General features: G+C 45.4%; 1 non-coding gene across 1 annotated transcript; it reads right to left on the bottom strand.

Annotated features, from left to right (window-relative positions):
• Positions 1-4,368: 4,368 nt before the first annotated feature.
• Positions 4,369-4,475, bottom strand: LOC118482347. The gene has a single exon (XR_004868390.1). It is a non-coding gene; the product is annotated as a small nucleolar RNA R71 (small nucleolar RNA).
• Positions 4,476-20,667: the final 16,192 nt, after the last annotated feature.

Here is a 20,667-nt window from a genome sequence, read left to right as displayed (position 1 = left end):
TGTTTGTTAAGGAAATGAACTTGTTCGTGTTCGTTTGTGTTTGTTTGTTAATTTTAGGCAACGAACAAAAACGAACGTTGATGAACACACATGAGAACAAACTAATGTTCATGAACACAAATGGAAACAAACAAACACAAACAATAGTTCATGAACAGGATATATAATGCACTAACACTTATTAGATATTTAATTTGTCGGAGTTTTGAATGTATTTAAATAACTATAAAAACTAAAAACACTAATGAACTATCGAACACAAACAAACACGTTACCGAACGTTCACGAACATAAACGAACGAACACGACTCTGTTCATGTTTGTTCATTTAACTAAACGAACGAAATTTCTTGTTCTTGTTCGTTTGTTTAATAAACGAACGAACACAAACGAACTTCCCGCTGAACGGTTCACGAACTGTTTGCCGAACGTTTGGTTCGTTTACAGCCCTAGATAAACCTTTCTCGACTTGAACTCGATTCATGACCATCCCTAGTTTAAATGGTCAATAAATTAGAATAATATTGTTTATGTATATTAACTCAAAAGTATACATATATAAATGTTTGTGGTTGTATAGCTTCTATTAATTATTAGTATAGTAGTTAGATTTGTATAAATACATGTAAATACAAGGGAATTCAAATTTGATGGGTAAAATCAACAAAATTCAAAATCAATATTTCATTTTCTGTGTTTTTTTTAAATTATGTGAATATTTTAATTATATTCTATTATGTAAATTTCCGAAAATAGTGTCCTGGTGTCCTCTGTTTTTTTAATCTTATTGATAATTGATGAAACAATGGTTAACCGGGCAGGGTTAACTCACTGGTCTCGTCAAGAAGGGTTAATCCCTTCCTCTCGAGGATCGCTGGCTGGATCACCGGTGGGTTGATCTCCTGCACAAGGAAACAAACCGTGACTCGTAACAAGGAGGATTGGGTGGGGGTGCTCCTTGTTACCACTCTCCGGCGTGAGAATCAGTAGTCTGCTTGGGAAGCAAAGTATGATAGTAGTAGTAGTGAGAGAGTTGTCAAGAGATACCTCAAACCTGGTTTGGGGTTGGTATTTATAGCCGAGGAGTGAAGGAGGAGGTGGATGGATAGACTGACGGCATGCTGCACCTTTGCAGGTGTGTCGGGCATGTCGGTTGTGGAGGTGATGCCACGTCAGTCTGTCGCTTACGTAGACCTGACAGGCGGCTGCCATTGGTGCTACTTGCTCCGTGGTGTCAGTCCCACTTGCTGAGTGTACAGGATGCGGTGCGGGCCGCATCGCTGTTTGCGGTAACTGTAGACGTTCCGGCTTCTCACTCTTTGATCAAGAAATACGCGAGATGCGGTGCCAAGCCACATCGTCGTCCGTGGTGACTGTTGCTGTTATCCAGCTCCCTTGTATTGATAGAAGTGTTCACTGGATGTGGTGCTAGGCCGCATCGCTGTGGACGCTTCCGTTTTCATACACCAGATGCGGTGCCATGCCACATCACTATACCGTTCTCATATTGCAGGTAAGTCCTCCTCCATCATTGGGCAGATTGGATTCAACCACTGTGTCGGTGCGTCCCCGCATGGGCACAGGTAGGTTGTTAGCTAGTGGGGGTTTTGATAAGGGTAATGGTCACTCGCGGTCGATGCTGACGCGAGATCTGGGACCATACCCCTTCAAGTCCCCCCAGTCTAGTGTTGCTGCCATATGCAAGTTGCATGTGGGAGGAGTACTGGACTATGGTGTCTAGAAGGTAGTTTGGAGTCTAGAGAAGATCCTAGGCCATGTAGATGGTCTTTGCTCTTTGTAAATCAAGCTGGAGATCTGGAAGGGTCATGTGATGCCTCTTCCGTACCGGTGAGAATGTTTCGTCTGATGCGAAATTCTCAGCCTTGGGTTGGGTGCCACCTGTTGGTGTGTCGAACCAACCTTGAGATCTTGCTAGGGATGTGCACAAACTTCGAACCAACCTCTGAGACGGTGGTTGAAGATGTGCACAAACTTCGAACCAACTTTTGAGGTGGTGAATGAAGAAGAGAGTGGTCTTCCGCAATAATTGGACATCTAATGATGATCCCTTTTGTGGGTGTTTGATATGTTTATAATTACACATATTTTTCGTATCAAATTCCTTACATTCTTATGATTTTGGATGTGGTTTTCTCGCAATTTGGATACTTAATTGTTTAAATTATGGATTTGCAGGAATTGATGATGAACCTGCTAATTTCGCGGTGAAAACGGAAGAAAAATGGTGCAGCGAAAGGAACACGGAAAGACGTGTCGGAAAAGCAAGAAAAAATAAAATAATGTTGTACAGGACCCTTTACGGACCGTAAGACCAGGTCTTTACGGTCCGCAAGGAGGAGGCGCGCACCCGGATTGACCTAGTCCCTTACGAACCGCAAGCCTTTAACCATACGGTCCGTAAGGGTATCGTATTTCGCAAAAAAATTATAAAACCAAGGCAGCCGATTAGGGTTTGATCATTCACGCAACACAGGCGGCATTGGAGCATTCTTGGACAATTGTGAGGCATCTTGAAGCTGTGCAAGAGTCTTGGAAGCTTTCGGTTCGAGTTTGGAGCGTTTCGGGTTCGTTAAACATTAGTTTTTCGGTTTCTTTTCGTCTTGAACTATGAATTCAGTTGTTTCCAGACTTTGTTCAGTTGTTTTATTGAATATTATGAGTAGCTAAACTTCACAACTACCTAGGTTTTGATGAACTAGATGATTGTAATGCGTATTTGACATGATTTCGGTTATTTGATGTGATTTACATAATCTTTCTTTGATATTGATCTTGATATTGCATGTTGGTATATTTTGATTGTTATTAGTCAATAAATTCAGCGGTTTAGGCACGAAGAAATTCCCCCTAGACTTAGAATTTAATTTAATTCGGTTATCTTAGGATTTTCGGGTTGAATATTGTGTTGAGAAATTGACCAAGTTGATTAATAATTAAAATCACGATATTAAAACTTGCATCCTCATCTTGTGACTCGAAAGACGATTAGGGTGAGCTAGGTTATTAGCTAATTATTGGTGGGTAGATTGGGTGACCGATAGCTCGGGCTCGTTTATTGCATCGTAATTAGGGTTTCCTAGGATTTTAATTATCAAAGTTGGGTTTGCTTTGCGATTGTGGGATTCTCTCTTAACATTATTGTCTCTGAGGTCAAAAGGATTCTATTTTCGTAGGACTTGGTATCGATAGCTCGAGCCGGTTCGTTCTAGCACTTCACATTTAGTCTTGCTTTCTTGTTTGGGACATCTCTAGCGGGGGGTCAATCGATGGAAATAGATATTTAACCGTTATCATTGTCACATTAGCATTGCATGATTCTAAGGATTCGACACCTAGGTAGCCTTTATCTCATATATACTTGATCACAATTTGCTCGCGTGTTTGCTTCGTTTGTCTGTTTTGGTTCCTACGTTTTCTTGCTTATTTTAGTTGTTAATTAATTATTTAAAATCACTCAAAACAAATCTAAAAATTTGACTATTTATTCGATAGAGGTTCAGTATCTAGAGTTTGCATATAGTGTCCACGGATTGATATCCGGTCTTGCCATCTACACTACACTGCGACCGGTGCACTTGCCGATTGTGTGTGGTTTAGGTTGTGATTCCATTTTTAAAACTTGTTCGAATTTAATATACACATTTTCACACATCAAGTTTTTGGCGCAGTTGCCAGGGACACTGGCACTTTAGAGAACGACCCGAGTCGTCTATTTAGTTGATTATTTGCTTTCATAGATTTCCATTGCCTTTAGGTGCCTTTTGCTTGCAATTTGTGCCTTTAGGGTTAGATTTGCTTTAGTACTTAGATTAGATGTCTTCTCATTGTATGCACCACACTCGTTCACAGGGGCCACCTTCGTTTGCTGCTTCGTCTGAGCCCGAGCGAGATTTCCACGAGCGCCTTCGCATTTTCCGAGCTAGTCAGGTCCACACTTCATCTTCTGCTTCTACTATGGGTGACAACGAAGCCCCAGCTAGGAGAGTCGTCGCAGACTACGCCAGGCCGAACGCGGCCAATGCTCGTTCCAGCATTACCCGACCCGCTATCGGGGTTAATCGCTGGCAGATCCCACCCCAGATCATCACGACGGTTACGAACACCATCCAATTCCATGGACTACCTTCTGAGGACCCGAATGTCCATCTCTCGCGCTTTTCAGCTATCTGCGATACGTTCCAGGAGCAAGGTGTCACCGAGGATGCCTGCAAGCTGCGCCTATTTCCATTCTCGCTCGCTGACCGCGCCCATGCTTGGTTGGAATCCCTTCCTGCGGGATCCATTACTACTTGGGCCGGTATGAAAGAAAAATTCTTAGGTAAGTATTTCCCTCCTTCCAAAACCGCTCGTCTGAGGAGCATGATCCAAGAGTTTCGTCAAAAGGAGGGAGATTCATTCTACGAGACGTGGGAGCGTTTCAAGGAGTTATTACTCAAGTGTCCTCATCACGGATTTGAGGATTGGGCTTTAGTTGAGAGGTTCTATCATGGAGTGACGCCCACTACGAGGAATATGCTGAACACTACTGCCGGTGGCAATCTTCTGACCGCCAAGACACCTGATGAGTGCATGGATATGTTCGAGGATATAGCGATGAGTAGCTACGAGTTTCCTGAGTCTAGAGATTCATTCACTACACATAGAGGAGTGCACAAGGTCGATGAGGTCACCAGGATGCAAGCACAGATTGATGCTTTGAAGCAGCAGGTGAGTGATATGAAGGTACAGAAGGAGCAGCTATGCGAGATATGCACTGGTAGGCATGACATGACCGCGTGTCCTATTGCCCTTACTGAGACACCAGAGCAGGTAGAGTTTGTGGGAAATCGAAATCAGGGAAATTTTGGGGAGCGTTACAATTCGAATTGGAGAAACCACCCGAATTTCAGTTGGAAGAACAACCACCCACCGGGGTTTCAGCAGCGTCAGAACTTGTTTCAGGACGCAGGAGCAGGATCGAGTTTGGGTACGAATAAAAGCCCCACGTTGGAGGAGATGCTGAGGCAGAACCAGGAGACAATGAAGCAGCATCAAGAGACCCTGGTTCAGCAGACACAGTTACTGACTCAGTTCATGACCAGAGAGGAGGCACGACATCAGGAGAACCAGTCGCGATTCTTGGAGCATGAGACTTTCATGAAGAATCAGAGCATGGCTTTCCAGAATCTTGAGAGGACTGTAGGTGCGATGTCAGAGAAGTTGAGTCAAAGACCCCCTGGTGGTCTCCCTAGTAGCACTGAGGGTAATCCAAATGCCACTGCAAAGGTTGTTACTACGAGGAGTGGTCGAGGAGCTGTAGAGGTCGAGCCGGTAGTCGATGAGGACCCGGAGGTCGGCGAGGAGATTGAGATGGAGACCCCTGCTGGCAAAGTGCACCCTAGGCTGCGCCCAGCAAGTACAGCACAGTCCAGCGGGTCTCCAGGAGAGAAGAAGGATGCGGAGAAGGAGCCGATGAGGGTGTATAAGCCGACACCCCCTTACCCTGGTAGGTTAGTGAAGGGTAAGGACGCGGAGCAGTATGGTCGTTTCATGGAGATGCTGAAGAAGTTACACGTGAACATCCCGCTCGTCGAGGCTTTGGCGAAGATGCCGAAGTATACGAAGTTTTTGAAGGATCTTCTCACGAATAAGAAGAAATTAGAGGATCTTTCGACTGTCACCCTGAGTGAGGAGTGTTCTGCTGTCGTGCAGAACAAGCTGCCAAAGAAAATGACTGATCCTGGTAGCTTTACCATCCCATGTCTGATTGGGAATCTTACTGTCAGCAATGCGCTTGCTGACCTAGGTGCTAGCATAAATCTCATGCCCTATTCCATTTTCGCTAAGCTTGACCTAGGAGAGCCTTCCCCTACGCGCATGAGTATTCAGCTCGCCGATCGATCGGTGAAGTTTCCTAGGGGCATCGTGGAGAACATGTTGGTGAAGGTCGACAAATTCGTGTTTCCAGTTGACTTCGTCATCCTTGACATGGACGAGGACTCTGAGGTCCCACTGATATTAGGTCGTCCATTCCTTGCCACGGCACGAGCACTCATTGACGTGTACGACGACAAGTTGACTCTTCGAGTAGATGAGGATGAGGTCACATTCGACATTCAGCGTTCTATGAGGCATACCCAGCAGCATGATGACACTCTATACTTTATCGATACTCTTATGTCACATGTGGGTGGCCTTCTCAGCGAGATTTGTGGGAGAGATGCGTCTGATACGCATGATGCTAGTATGGATGATCAGGGGAGTGAGGTCACTGAGTTAGATGTTGAGCAGGACCCTCTGTTGCAGGCTACCGAGCCTTCCCCTAGATTCGAGGTGTTTGAGGTTATCGAGGAGGAGGAGATTCCGAAGGAGAGACCGTCTGTTGAGGCACCCCCGCCCCTGGAGTTGAAGGAGTTGCCGTCTCATCTGGAGTACGCATTCTTGGGCGAGGGATGGCAGTTACCCGTCATCATTTCTGCTGGATTGACGGAGGAGGAGAAGAAGAAGCTGATGAGTGTTTTGAGAGAGCACAAGCAGGCTATTGCGTGGAAGCTGATGGACATCAAGGGTATTAACCCTTCGTTTTGCACGCACAGGATTTTGATGGAACAGGAGTTCAAGCCGGTGGTTCAGCCTCAGAGAAGGCTAAACCCTAATATGCAGGAGGTTGTGAAGAAAGAGGTGATTAAGTTGCTGGATGCAGAACTGATTTACCCGATTTCGGACTCTGCATGGGTGAGTCCCGTCCAGGTGGTCCCCAAGAAGGGGGGTATGACAGTGGTCGTCAACGATAGGAATGAGTTGATACCCACCCGGACTGTCACCGGCTGACGAGTTTGCATAGATTATCGCAGACTCAATGATGCCACGCGCAAGGATCACTTTCCTTTGCCATTCATTGACCAGATGCTGGAGCGACTGTCAGGACAGCAGTTCTATTGCTTTCTTGATGGATTCTCAGGTTATTTCCAGATCCCTATTGCACCAGAGGATCAGGAAAAGACCACATTTACATGCCCTTTTGGCACCTTCGCGTATCGACGCATGCCATTTGGGTTGTGTAACGCTCCAGCCACATTTCAGCGTTGTATGGTGGCGATCTTTCACGAGTTGATCGAGGACTCCATGGAGGTGTTCATGGATGACTTTTCTGTGTTTGGGAGTTCCTTCGATCATTGTCTGCGTAATCTCGAGCGTGTGCTTACTCGATGTGAGGAGACGAACCTGATGCTTAACTGGGAGAAGTGTCATTTTATGGTTCGAGAGGGGATTGTGCTAGGGCACAAGATTTCACAGGCGGGGCTTGAGGTTGATCAAGCCAAGGTTGATGTTATTTCCAAGCTCCCGCCGCCTACTTCTGTGAAGTCGATTAGGAGTTTCTTGGGTCATGCGGGATTCTACCGCCGTTTCATCCGCGACTTTTTGAAAATTGCTCGCCCGATGACCCAGCTGCTAGAGAAGGATAGGCCATTCGTATTCGACGATGAGTGTTTGAGGGCCTTCGAGTTGATTAGGGAGAGGTTAGTGAGTGCTCCCATTCTGATTGCTCCCGATTGGAGCCTCCCATTTGAGATCATGTGCGATGCCAACGACTTTGCTGTTGGGGCCGTTCTAGGGCAGCGTAGGGAGAAACACTTTCATCCCATTTACTACGCTAGCAAGACCCTAAACGACGCCCAAGAAAATTACACCACGACGGAGAAGGAGTTGCTGGCAGTCGTATTCGCGTGCGACAAATTTCGTTCCTATCTTGTGCTGTCAAAGACTATTATTTTCACGGATCATGCGGCTCATCGGTACTTGTTTGCGAAGAAGGATGCGAAGCCTAGGCTTATTCGATGGATTTTGCTGCTTCAGGAGTTTGATCTAGAGATTAGGGACAAAAAGGGGGCTGAGAACGTTGCTGCTGATCATCTGTCGAGATTAGAGAGCCCCGAGATAGAGAAGATTCGGGAGGACAGGATTGGGGATGATTTTCCCCATGAGGCGTTGATGTTTTTGAAAGCCCACGAGGAAGGCTTTCCCTAGTTCGCCGATCTGGCGAATTACTTGTCTACAGGTGACCTTGTGGAGGGCATGACGTATCAGCAAAAGAAGAAATTCTTTGCGGATGTCAAGCACTACATTTGGGAGGATCCGTACTTGTTTAGGATCGGTGCAGACCAGGTTATTAGGAGATGCGTGTTTGGGTCCGAGTCGCGCAGCATTATGCGACATTGTCATGAGGGACCGACTGGTGGCCATTATGGTGCTGCTTATACCGCCAAACGTGTGTTTGATGCGGGTTTTTATTGGCCGACCATCTTTAGGGACGCACATGAGTTTGTGCGAAGTTGTGATGCCTGTCAGAGGACAGGAAATATCTCATCCCGTAATGAGATGCCCCAGAACCCCATTCAGGTGGTTGAGGTCTTTGATATTTGGGGTATCGATTTTATGGGTCCGTTCCCCATGTCGAGGGGGAACCAATACATCCTAGTCGCAGTGGATTATGTTTCTAAGTGGGTGGAGGCAGAGGCCTTGCCTACGAATGACGCGAGGGTTGTTGTGAGATTCTTGAGGAGGTTGTTTGCTAGGTTTGGGACACCGAAGTCCTTGATATCTGATCGAGGCACCCACTTTTGCAATTCACAGATGGAGAAGGTCTTGAAACGCTATGGGGTCACCCATCGGCTTTCGACGGCCTATCATCCACAAACAAGTGGGCAGGTGGAAAATTCGAATAGGGGGATTAAGAGGATCTTGGAGAAAACTGTCGGAAACAGTCGTATTGATTGGTCCGAGAAGTTGGATGACGCTCTGTGGGCTTTCCGTACTGCTTATCGGACACCTATTGGGACCACACCCTTTAGGTTAGTTTATGGGAAAGCGTGTCATCTACCGGTGGAGCTAGAGCATCGTGCATACTGGGCACTGAAGGTAGTCAACCTTGACTTGCCAGCTGCGGGTAAGAACCGGTTTCTTCAGATGCACGAGTTAGAGGAGTTGCGCGATGAGGCGTATGAGAAGTCGTGGGCATATAAAGAGCGTACTAAGGCGTTGCACGACAAACACTTGAAGCAGGTGAAGGAGTTCAAGTGTGGGGAGAAAGTGTTGCTATACAATTCCCGGTTGAAGCTGTTCCCGGGAAAGTTGAGATCGCGTTGGCACGGACCATATGTGGTTAAGCAGGTGTTTCCGTACGGGACGATAGAGGTTGAGAATGAAGACGGTCAGAGGTTCAAGGTCAATGGGCATCGATTGAAACATTTTGTCGAGGGACCGACAGAGGATCGAGAGGAGGAGGTGATTGACCTCCCCGTTATGAGCACTTGAGAGTGTGTTACACGCTCGGGATTTCCCGAGTTGTATAGTTTGTACCTTTTATTTTGTATCTTTTATTTTTGTGTATATTGAGTCTGTTTGTGTCAGTTTGCGTCGTACGTACTAATCGGTTTGTTGAGCTGCGTAGTTCACAGGTGGATAACTGAGCAAAGGAGTGCGGGTGTACCGTCGGAAACGAGGTGAGTTAACGGTATAATAATAATATTTACTAATAATAATAAATAAAATAAAAATGTTGTTCTGACATCTCTTACGGACCGCAAGTAACTCACTATACGACCCGTAAGAGCTTGGCGGTTTGAAAAAATATTTAACTACTTTACGGACCGCAAGGGATAGCCCATACGGTCCGTAAGCTTGTCAGCAGCGGAAAAAAAAATATAAAAGCCCTAAAATGACCGTCTCCCTCATTTGAACCCACCATCACCGATTTCACCCTCACCAGCCATCACCATCGCCGACCACCCGATCTCCACCCGATCTCCACCACCTTCATCGCCATAACCACCACCGTTCATCTCCACCCGATCTCCACCATTTTCACCGCCGATTCTCACCACTGCCACCCACCCTCCGCCACCACTGTTCGCCGCACACCCGCCACCATCTCAGCCACCATCACCGCACAGCCGCTCCGCCGCTGCCACCTCTACTGTTTCTCCTCGTTTTCTGCGCTGCATCGACACTCAGGTATGTATCTTGTATATTTTTGTTGAATCATTTGTATATTTTGAGTCTGTAGATGTTGATTAGGGTGCGTAAGTGTCGGTGTCTATCGAGTCTGAGTCGATTTCAGCGTCGAGTCTAGTGTCGGGTCGTATTAGTTGATTGGTTTCAGTTGAGTTTCTAGTCCGTCGTAACAGGCGTCTTTGGTAGCCCATTTTATTTAAGAGTAGTTGACTTGTTTCGGGTCTCGGTGTAGTCATTTAGTCGTACCGTTCGAAGGTGTAGCTTGAGTCGTCTAAGAATGTTGTAAATTGTAATGTTGTGTGTCGAGAGTCGAGAGTTTTTAGTCGGGTCGATTTTGTTTCGTGATGTCGAGTCTGTTTCGGGTTCAGTTCAGTCGTGTCGGTTAGTTTGTCGAGTCATATCGGTCGTAGTAATTTTATCAAAGAAAAAAAAAAGAAAAGAAAAAAAATTTGGAAGTCGTTTAGTGTCGAGTCTTTAGAGTAGGCGTCATTTGTGTTGTTGTTTGTTATATAGTTTATTTCGGATGCTTACATAAGTTGACAATGAGCTTGCATTGATTTAAATTTTTAGTGTCGGATTTGTATCGTGTTTTATTTGCAGGACTGCGATCGCCTCGCCCGTACTCAATATCCATTCGGGCGAGGACGGTTGGTTTCTTGTAAATACGTCGTGGGCATGCCGAAATTTCTTATTTTTGTTGTATATTTATGTGTTGCGGCCGCGAAAGAAATGCTATACGGCCGCAACTACCTCCCCCAGCACACCAAAAATATATCTTTTCGCTTTCCGTTTCATTCATTTATTTCGTTTCAGTTAAATTAATAAATAAAAAAATAAAAAACATAAAAATGCATCGAAAAACGTGTTGGGGGCGGTGTCTTGTATTATTTGTCTTGTATTTCTCACTGTTGTAAATGAGTGCAGGTATGGCATCTTCATCGTCAGCACAGCCGTCTCGCAAGCGAGGACGTCCTTCACGCACTCCAGCACCACAGCCGCCGCCTGAGCGTCCTGCTAGAGTGATTCGATATTCTGAGGATCCGCAGATGCCTGATCCGTTTGCAGCGATACCACCACCAGCTGACCTCCCACCGGAGGAGGGACACACACTGCTGCAGTTTCACCCAGATTCAGATGAGTACACAGCCTTACAGAGGTATCTCGGTTTACGTTATCACAGATGTAGAGTACTGGACTGGGGTTTGATGGAGCGCATGGCCGCTCGTGCTAGGTTTGAGGGGTTGATCACGCCTCGCTGGAGGAGGTTGTTAGACGAGAGGAGAGTGTATCATCATGAGCTTGTACTGGAGTTCCACGCTACTTTCAGGCTACATCATGTGCGCATAGCTGAGCCTGCTGCAGTCAGTTTCGCCCTTGGACGACGGACACACATACTGTCCCTCGCTCAGTTCGCCGTCCATACGGGTTTATATACATTGGAGGAGACCACACAGCCTATCTTCACTGAGAGTTTGATGGGATGGACAGAGGAGACATTACCTCAGTGTGTCACCACGACACAGCTGGCTGCATTTTGGTCCACCATAGGAGATGGTGCGTGGGCTTCAGGGATTCCAGCCTCGCAGATCAGAGATCCGGTCATTCGCTTTCTACATCGGATTCTAGCTTGCACCGTACTTTCTCGATACATGAGTCTCGAGAAAGTTACATATCATGATCTGTTCGCGTTGTATTGCATGGTGGAGGGCCAGGAGGCCTATTTAGCAGTGTTCTTACTTCACGCCTTTGACAGGGCTCGAGGACGCGGTACAGACTCCAGGATTTGTATGGGATCATACATCTGTGTACTTGCTGAGAGCTTGGGTGTGTATCAGGATTTCCCACCAGGATGGTTGCATGAGGAGCCTGTCGGGTCACGATATAGGTTGAGTGACATGAGACAGATGACAGAGTTGTTGGCACCGGGCGATCCGCCTAGATTTCTTGAGCCGAGGGCCGTGCAATTGGGTCCTGCGGCCGGAGGTGAGGCACAGGAGGAGGTCCCGGTGGTAGCACCACGTTTTAGGCATGGTGATAGGGAGAGAGCTCGGGTTAGGGGTGCTGGAGCCCTTAGAGCAGTGAGGACAGTGGAGGAGAGGTTGGATGGTTTAGAGCAGTCTGTAGATGGGGTGGTAGATACACTGGCAGAGGTCAAGACGATGCTTCGGCGCGTCATTGATCATTTTCACATCCCTCCACAGGATCAGCAGCCACCACCAGGCCAGCAGTAGTCAGCATCAGCAGGGATTTTGGGTTACCTTTGTACTTTTTCCCTTTATTTTTGTTTTTATGATCATGGTCTGTACTTGATATATATATTCGGGGGAATTGTAAGGGTAACCGGTTGGGTCTTTTGTTGTACTTGTACGTTGTATATTTATTGTATATTATGGTTGTGTTTGATATATTGCTTCTAGCCGTGCAGTTCATTATACAGGTTATATTATGATACGGAGTCGCGTAAGCTGAACGGTTTCTTCATCTTGAGCAGTGTATCGAGCATATCAGGGGAGTTTCAGTTTCACTCTTCCTGATTGTTGTTGTTGTATATTCTTTGTTTATTTCCTTTTTGTTCACATTGAGGACAATGTGTCTTTCATGTGTGGGGATGGGGAAATTTTGTAAAATGAGTCTGTAAATACTTATAAAATAAATAAATAAATAAATAAAAATAAAAGAAAAAAAGAGTTGGTTTGTGAGTCCCGGTCCTTTAGCGCGTAGAAAACGAAAAACCTTTTCAAAACGTCGGTCAAAAGCGGTTTAATGATCGAATTTACGAGTTGGAAAGCACATGTTTCTTTAAGTTGCGGGATAGTAGGTTGACTGAATCGGTTTTTGGGAAGTAAAAGGGTTTGGGATGCCTAGGATAGTGGATGGAGCCGGAGAGTTAATTGGTTGTGCATTGTCGATATCGGTGGCCCTTATTTACCACATGATAGTGAGATTTGAGCCTTTACATGTTCATATTTATATGTTCACTACTTTCATTTCATGTGTGTTTACCGACTTTGTTGCATCACTTTAGAACTTGTGCGTTTTGATACAGTTTGAGACCTTCGGTTAGGATTTGACATGGATATGATAGAGGCATTAGGATCACCTTGTTTGTGTGACCTTTGTGTTTGACCCGTTTCACCATTACCCCTAGATACACCACTTTGAGCCTAGCCGTTCGTTTGTTACCCGTTTGTGATTTGATAGCCGGATCGTGTTACGTGATTATTATATTTGACATGAAAAAAAGAATCGAAAAAAAAGAGAGAAAAAGAAAAGTAGAATAAAGTTGTGGGTCAAAATGACCAATGTGTTAGTATTTGTTCGTACGTATCCGGTTTATCTTGTGTTTATGTGTTTAGCCCATTATGTCCGAAAAAAATATATATATATATATAATACCTACCCTTAGCCCTTACCTACCCAATAAAGTCCTTTTGATCCATGTCGAGTTTTAACAAATAGGTGGAAATCTGATTGACGTACAAGCTTATGATAGTGTTGCTTCAAAGTTTGGTTTTGGGAGTTCACTCAAAATTACATATTTATTAGCCGAGAGATGAGTGAAATTGTGAGGGGTATTGACATTGCATAATTGATTGCTCGAAGGTAAGAAAAGCTTGATTATGTAGGCCCGTTTTTATTTAAAATGTTATGATTCGTCACCTTTTGAACGTTGTAAGTCTTGCGAAACTTTTGTGGTGGATAACTTCGTAGTTCGCGTTATAACTTGTTCGAGATTTGCGTTCTTGTTAAAGTGTTTAAGTTGGACATGCTGCTTGGGGTTTTGCTTAGGGACAAGCAAAAGGTTAAGTGTGGGGATGTTTGATATGTTTATAATTACACATATTTTTCGTATCAAATTCCTTACATTCTTATGATTTTGGATGTGGTTTTCTCGCGATTTGGATACTTAATTGTTTAAATTATGGATTTGCAGGAATTGATGATGAACCTGCTAATTTCGCGGTGAAAACGGAAGAAAAATGGTGCAGCGAAAGGAACACGGAAAGACGTGTCGAAAAAGCAAGAAAAAATAAAATAATGCTGTACAGGACCCTTTACAGACCGTAAGACCAGGTCTTTACGGTCCACAAGGAGGAGGCGCGCACCCGGATTGACCTAGTCCTTTACGAACCGCAAGCCTTTAACCATACGGTCCGTAAGGGTATCGTATTTCGCAAAAAAATTATAAAACCAAGGCAGCCGATTAGGGTTTGATCATTCACGCAACACAGGCGGCATTGGAGCATTCTTGGACGATTGTGAGGCATCTTGAAGCTGTGCAAGAGTCTTGGAAGCTTTCGGTTCGAGTTTGGAGCGTTTCGGGTTCGTTAAACATTAGTTTTTCGGTTTCTTTTCGTCTTGAACTATGAATTCAGTTGTTTCCAGACTTTGTTCAGTTGTTTTATTGAATATTATGAGTAGCTAAACTTCACAACTACCTAGGTTTTGATGAACTAGATGATTGTAATGCATATTTGACATGATTTCGGTTATTTGATGTGATTTACATAGTCTTTCTTTGATATTGATCTTGATATTGCATGTTGGTATATTTTGATTGTTATTAGTCAATAAATTCAGCGGTTTAGGCACGAAGAAATTCCCCCTAGACTTAGAATTTAATTTAATTCGGTTATCTTAGGATTTTCGGGTTGAATATTGTGTTGAGAAATTGACCAAGTTGATTAATAATTAAAATCACGATATTAAAACTTGCATCCTCATCTTGTGACTCGAAAGACGATTAGGGTGAGCTAGGTTATTAGCTAATTATTGGTGGGTAGATTGGGTGACCGATAGCTCGGGCTCGTTTATTGCATCGTAATTAGGGTTTCCTAGGATTTTAATTATCAAAGTTGGGTTTGCTTTGCGATTGTGGGATTCTCTCTTAACATTATTGTCTCTGAGGTCAAAAGGATTCTATTTTCGTAGGACTTGGTATCGATAGCTCGAGCCGGTTCGTTCTAACACTTCACATTTAGTCTTGCTTTCTTGTTTGGGACATCTCTAGCGGGGGGTCAATCGATGGAAATAGATATTTAACCGTTATCATTGTCACATTAGCATTGCATGATTCTAAGGATTCGACACCTAGGTAGCCTTTATCTCATATATACTTGATCACAATTTGCTCGCGTGTTTGCTTCGTTTGTCTGTTTTGGTTCCTACGTTTTCTTGCTTATTTTAGTTGTTAATTAATTATTTAAAATCACTCAAAACAAATCTAAAAATTTGACTATTTATTCGATAGAGGTTCAGTATCTAGAGTTTGCATATAGTGTCCACGGATTGATATCCGGTCTTGCCATCTACACTACACTGCGACCGGTGCACTTGCCGATTGTGTGTGGTTTAGGTTGTGATTCCATTTTTAAAACTTGTTCGAATTTAATATACACATTTTCACACATCAGGGGTGTTCATGTTCTTCCAATTAGCTCTCTAGTAACCGTACGTCCTTTGCGGTTACCTCGTTGCTTGACATTGTTGGCCACGGTTATGTGAACAATGTTTGATACTTGCGTCATTGTTGGCCATGTTTGGTCGAACAATGTGAATCTGGATAATGGTCAAATAAACATGGCCATAGGCATGGTAATGCCCACCATTGTTTATTCTATCCGTATTACAAGTAGGGTAACAAAGTCATAAGCAGACTTGTTACCGCTGTTCGGCCGCTTGTTGTTCGACGAGATCTCTTATGAGCATTGGGGATCTCATCCGCATCTCTTCCTTAACCACTTTCCTTCATGCTCCAATACCGAGGAGTTTTCCTTGAAGTAGCTTCGTTCATCTATGTGATGACTTAGTTGTGGCTCTTCCGTAGCAACCATTTGCGGAGCTATGGGTGTGTCCGCAGCGACTCATGAGTGTCTGCGGTTTTGTCACCCCATACTCGCTTGAAACGGGTGCGTTGCTCGGATGTGGCTCTTGAAGGATCAGGAGTCAGGGTTGCTGATGTGCGTGCACGTACATTCCCTTCCTTCTTTTTGTTGAAGAAGTTGTTTATGCACCCTCTGTGGTTGTGAACCGGACAGGAGGGATTTGAAGCTTGAAGAGAATGAAGGCAATGCGATTTACCTGTTTCTGAGATGCGGTTCAGTCCAAAGAACAACGCTGGTTCTGAGTATCTGACACAGCTGTACGGGCTCGTGTGTGGCATCTCCGCATATTCCACGTGTGCTCGTGGGTATGTGCGGACATGTTTATACTCCCTTAACCATGGAAAGATATAATTTTTTGGCTATTTTATGGGGTATGTAAAAAAAACGACATGCGGTATGGGTTATGGTGCGGTATACCAGAGAAACCGCATGCCGCTTGTGTTTGGATAATGTTGTCGCTTTTTGTTGTATACGTGGCTGAGCGCACGTGTGAGTTAGTGGAAGTTGGTGAGATTTTCTGGCATGTGCTGAAATGAAAGGACATTTGCACTGCCCGAGGTCATTAAATGCACTGTAGCAGGAGTGTCAACGTCTCTTTTGTCAGGCGCGTGGGCGGCCACGCGAGCGTAGTATCCGTCAGCGGAAACGTCGTTTGACACGTGGTGCCGCATAATTCGCTCTTTTTGGACGTGATGATTCAGTTTCCATGCTGCATTTATTGCGATGAGTATATAAGGGGAAACCATTCGTGGTTTCCCCTCACTTGTTCGAAATTTCAAAATTTTTTCCGGTGAGAGAAACAATTCCTTTGTCTTCTCCGAAAAGATTTTCTGAACTTCCGGTGAGGTTATTTTGAGTTTTTCCACTCACGTTCTTCCCTTCGTCCATATTTCTGATGGCTGAACCATCAAATGTACACAATGTGGAGGGTGAAAACCCTGAGCAGCCACTGGTAGGGGCTGAAGAGGATGAAGATGATGATGGTGGTGCCGTCGGTGGTGGCCTACCGGTATTGAAGTGGTCGAAGGGTGGTTTTAAAACCCTGATGACCACTATTCAGATGGACGACGAGTGGAAAGCCACTTACCCACAAGAGGGTGATACTGGTGCCGATGCTCCGGCCGGCTATATCTCCCTGTGGGCTGATTTTTTGCCGAGGGCAACCTTCGATTGCCGGTGACGGTGTTCGTTGCTGAGGTGTTAGAATACTATCATCTCCATATTTCCCAACTAAGTCCATTTGGGATGTTCCGGATTAGGAACTTTGAGTACACCTTTCGTGCCCATGGTTTGGACATTACCGTTGAGAATTTCCGGCGGTTTTACCAGTTAACGGTGAACACCGGATTTTTCTCCTTTAATCAACGACATGGGAGTTTGAAGTTGATGACGCCTCCCAAGGGTGTCTCAAAGTGGAAGACGAAGTTTTTTTACGTCAAAGCCTGTGCGGTCTACGCCCACATGACTTTCCGGAACGTAAATGTGGGTGTTACCAATGAGGATATTCCTGTTGCCACCGCGAAGACTGTGGAATGGTTCTTTAGGCTGCGGCCTATTGAACTCAAGAAGTTAGACAACAACCAGTTGTGGGTGTTGCGGATGATGCTTTCCAGGCCGGATAGGAGGGCAAGGCCCGTTCTACGGGAAAAGAGTGGTGGTAAGCCCTTTACTCTTGTGCGTTTCCTTGCTTCTTTACACTCTTTATTAATTTGCATGTGTTTTATCAGAGAAATCGGTTGGCCTGTGGAGGATGTTTGAGCCAGATTTTAAAGGGAGGGTTGATTTGGTTGCATGCGGGCAACTAGAAGGTTTCAATTTGGAGATTGTTGGTAATTTTCGCGTTCTCACGCGTGAGATATTGAATGCACCTGTGCGGGGAAACGAAGGTATCTTCTGAGATCTTGTCTTTGCTTAAGAGTTCTCCTTATTAATTTGCTTGCCTGATTATTCAAATGCAGGCACCCTTGGGGATTTAAGGAAGTTTGAAGTTAAAGCTGGCCCTAAAAAGCATGTGGAGAGGAAGCAAGTGAAGAAACCCGCGCGGGGTCGCGGTAAGGAGAAAACTGAGGGTTCTACCGCCCCTCCGTTGGTGTCTCAAGCCGCAGGTACCTATCGTTCTTGTTACCGCAGATATACCGATTACGTGGTAGTATCTGACACCCTTGAGGGTTTGCGTGTTCCAGGTGGTGGTGCGGCTGTAGGTGGGACTGCTGCGGGTTCCACTGTTGCCGGTGAAAAAAGAAAACCGGAGCAGGCAGCTGCTGGTGGTGGTGAATTGAAACGTCGGAAGCTTCAGTCCAAGAGGACTGGTCCGACACAAAAGAAACCTGCGGTTACTGCTGGTAAGTGTACAACTTTTGCAAGTGTTTTTGTATGCACAACTTGTTTTCTGATAGTTGGTGCTTTCTTTGTATTGCAGAACCACAAGATGTAGGATTTTCTTTCTGTGATGCTTACTTGTCTCCCTCGCATACCACAGCTGCGGGTGCGGGGGTACCAAAGGAACCTGCGGCACCTTTTGTTAAGGTGGTTCCTGATCCAACCGTGCAGGCGGAGAGGACCGTGGAGAAGGTCACGACCCAGATTTTCGATACCGTTGATTCTTCCAACAATCTGATCTCTCCAAATGATGGTGACAATTTGGATCTACGGTTTTCGGATGCTGGGAAGCAGAAATCGGATGCTGAGCCGCAAAAATCTCCTGCTGGTGAGAAGGTTACTGGTTCTTCTTCCGGTGGCGCGGGTTATGATGGGCCTCATATTCAGCCTGGGGAGTCTGAATTGGAGTATTATTACCGCACTTACACCCCGGATCGGAGCACGAGTTATCATCGACCCCCCTGGACTGTTATACAGGGGGTGATATTTCTAATGATCCTTCTGCATGCAAGGAGATTCTGGGTGGTGTGGGCACCCCATTTGAAACTGATCGTGCCCGTTTCGCACCTCGTGAACTGCGCATCAACCAACTTTCCACCATGTTAGTGGGAAGTTCCAGAGTGGCGAATGCCATTCTGGAAGATTACAAGGTGCTAGGCCGCAGGGAGGAAGAAGCTGCTCGCTTGCGGGCCGAAGCGGAAGAGTTGGTGAAGGCTGCTCGTGCGGGTGCGGAGCAGCTAGAAAAGGATAGGGCTGCTTTCGAGAAGCAGAAACAGACCGCGGAGTGGGCTGCGACTGCTGAGCTGAAACAGGTTCGTACTCTTGCTAAGTTACTTTCTGATGAACGCAAGAGTTGGAACGAAAAACTTTCCAATGAGCGCAAGACCTGGAAAGAATCTTGGGCTAAACAGAATGAAAATCTGTTTCGTGCTCGTCAGGAGCTGACGAATGCCAAGGCAGCGAATGCTGTTTTGGGCAAGGAGAAAGTTGCGGCTGAGGTGATTGCGGTTAAAGCCCACCAGGCAGAGGCCCGGGCTATAAAGGCGTTTGAAGAGGCCAAAGAAGCGAGGGCTCGTGCTGCACAGGCCCTTGAAGAGGCCAAAGAGAGGGAGAGCCGTGCTTCTAAGGCTCTTGAAGAGGCGAATGCTGAGCGCACCCGTTTGAATCAGGTTGTTGGCAGCCTTCAGGTATGATTTGTTTTCCCCGTTTTATCTTTCCTTCTGCCTTTCGAGAATGTATACTAACTTTGTGCAAACTGCTTCTTGCTTTTGAAAGGTTGAGGTTCAGACTTGCGAGGCTAAGCTCGCAGACACTACTGCCCGCGTAACTGTAGCGGAAGAGCGGGTAAATGCGGCTGTCGAGGCTAGAGATGCCTTGACCTCTTCGTTTAACCAACTTGAGGCTGACCGTGAGTGGATGCAGAGTCACGGTATTGCACATGTAAGTATCCCATGCCTTTGTATTTACTCGGATTAGCATGTGAATCTTATCATTCTTTTATTGCAGATTGTTTAGGCTATCATGGATGCGCCTGAAACCGCAACTGGTTTAGACTTGGTCAAGCAATGTGCCCGCGATGCTGGTTTTAAAGCTGGTTATAACCGCTGTATCGGTCATATAAACGTCATGTCTAAAGGCGGTTATACTGAAGAACGGTCCGGGTTTCGTGACGTGGACACCGAAGCGCTTCTTGATGCGGCCGTTGCATCTTTTTATGACACGTCTCTTTCTTGTGTGGAGAAGCTTGACGAATGCTTAGAGGCCGCGGATTATGTAGACCGGTTGCGGATGTTATATGCCGACGCGGAAGAAGAAAATCCTGCTGGCGGCGACCAAGATGGCGCGGGTACCAGTGGTACAAAATAGGACTTAGGTTGGCCTGTGTGCCCCTTTTTTGTTTTCCTCTTGTACATGTTGAAACTTTATGTAAATCCATTGTGCGTCGCGTGGGTGCCTGACTTTTTTGAATATAAAGTTTGTTGCTCAATTTGTACAAGTGTTTTTACTTCTTGCATGTTTGAACATGTGTATGCGGGACTCTACCTATTGTGAATGGGATTGAGTATACTCCATACCGTTGTCGTATGAGTATGCGTCAATTCCATTGCTTGCCTTGTTAGGTTTTAGGAACTGTGTAAGTGTTGTAACAACTTGCCCGGAACTCTACCCGTTGTGAATGGGGTTGAGTATACTCGATACCTTTGTCGTATGATTGCCAATCAATTCCATTGTTTGCCTTATTAGGGTTCAGGAATTGTGTTAAGTTTTGTAAAACCTTGTCTGGAACTCTACCCATTGTGAATGGGGTTGAGTATACTCGATATCTTTGTCGTATGAGTACGAGTTAATTCTATTGCTTGCCTTATTAGGGTTCAGGAATTGTGTTAAG

This window comes from Helianthus annuus, chromosome 9 (genome assembly GCF_002127325.2).
Source record: "Helianthus annuus cultivar XRQ/B chromosome 9, HanXRQr2.0-SUNRISE, whole genome shotgun sequence".
Taxonomy (NCBI): Eukaryota; Viridiplantae; Streptophyta; class Magnoliopsida; order Asterales; family Asteraceae; genus Helianthus; species Helianthus annuus.
The sequence above is the reverse complement of the archived record's forward strand: the minus strand, read 5'-3'. Positions and strand labels throughout refer to the sequence as shown.